The sequence below is a fragment of the Octopus bimaculoides genome, chromosome 8 (assembly GCF_001194135.2).
Source record: "Octopus bimaculoides isolate UCB-OBI-ISO-001 chromosome 8, ASM119413v2, whole genome shotgun sequence".
Lineage (NCBI taxonomy): Eukaryota > Metazoa > Mollusca > Cephalopoda > Octopoda > Octopodidae > Octopus > Octopus bimaculoides.
This window is the reverse complement of record NC_068988.1, coordinates 30455225-30456445: the sequence shown is the minus strand read 5'-3', so window position 1 is coordinate 30456445 and position 1221 is coordinate 30455225. Positions and strand designations below refer to the sequence as shown.

At 35.1% G+C, this 1221-nt stretch overlaps 1 protein-coding gene across 1 annotated transcript in view; it reads right to left on the bottom strand.

The window, feature by feature from the left end:
- LOC106878686 (coiled-coil domain-containing protein 103) overlaps window positions 1–715 on the bottom strand; it is an 11310-nt gene extending 10595 nt beyond the window's left edge. Inside the window, exon 1 of the mRNA XM_014927970.2 lies at window positions 583–715. The gene's annotated coding sequence lies outside the window, so the exon portion shown is untranslated. The remainder of the gene's footprint in view (window positions 1–582) is intronic.
- Window positions 716–1221: the final 506 nt, after the last annotated feature.

The window sequence follows — 1221 nt, the reverse complement described above, 5'->3', positions numbered from 1 at the left end:
GAGTAAAGAGTATATATATATATATATATATCATATATTATATATACACACAATATATGTATGCATGCATACATACATACATACATGCATACATACACACATACATGCATACATACATACATATAGTGACAAGAAACTCTCAAGAGAGAGAGAGAGAGAGAGAGAGAGAGAGACAGACAGACAGAAACAGACAGACAGGCAGACAGGCAGGCAGACAGAGAGAGCTGTGGGAGAGAGAAGAGAGAGAGGAGAGAGAAAAAGAAAGAGAGAAAGAGAAAGAAAAAGAAAGAATAAGAGAGAGTGGGGGAGAGAGAGACGGGAGAGAGCTGGGAGAAAGAGAGAAAAGAGCGAGAGAAAAGAGCGAGAGAAAAGACAGAGAAAGAGAGAGTAATGTAGGAAGAGAGAGAAAGTTATCAATAAATTCTCTTGTCAGAAGCTTTTATCACACCTGCATTTATTTGCCAAACGTAACTTTGATAATTGTAATTTCTGCCAGGAAGCGTAAAATTTTAAAATCATAAAACACCTCATTCGACTCTTGTATTTCATAATTTTTTTTAACACTGTCAGAAATGAACATACCTTTATCGTATATTAAACAGAGCGAATGCGTTAAGGAAACATATATAGCGTACGAACTCCATAAACATTACAGCGCGGGACAGTAACCTTAGCAACAAGGTATGTGTAAAACAACAACCGGAATCGTCTGGGCGAAACGCAGTTGTTTCATAATTATGTTAATGGCTTTGAAAAAAAAAAAAAACTTACGTACGCGCAACAAATTTAGAATGACTTAGGTCATGCTTGATAAAGAAGAAACAAAAACATAGACTTAATACGGTTAATTGTGTTGGTAACGCACATAGAATGTGTGTGTGTGTGTATATATATCAGTGTTTGAATATTTCATTTTTTTATATATATATATATATATATATATATATTCTCCACGGTAACTGCAGTGAATTTTCCCTAAGAAGCTGAAATATGTCACAAACATATTTTAACTAAAGTTTGCTTAGTCTTAATTACTGCTTTGTGCTGATACTGCTATTAACACACATACACACACACTCATATATATATATACATAAATATTAGCAGAAATAACAGAGTGACTCCAAAGCCGAACGTTTCGTGCGTAAGCACTTACCAAACTTTGATAAGTACTAACGCACGAAACTGTCGGCCCTTGAGCCACTCTGTTGCTTCTGGTAA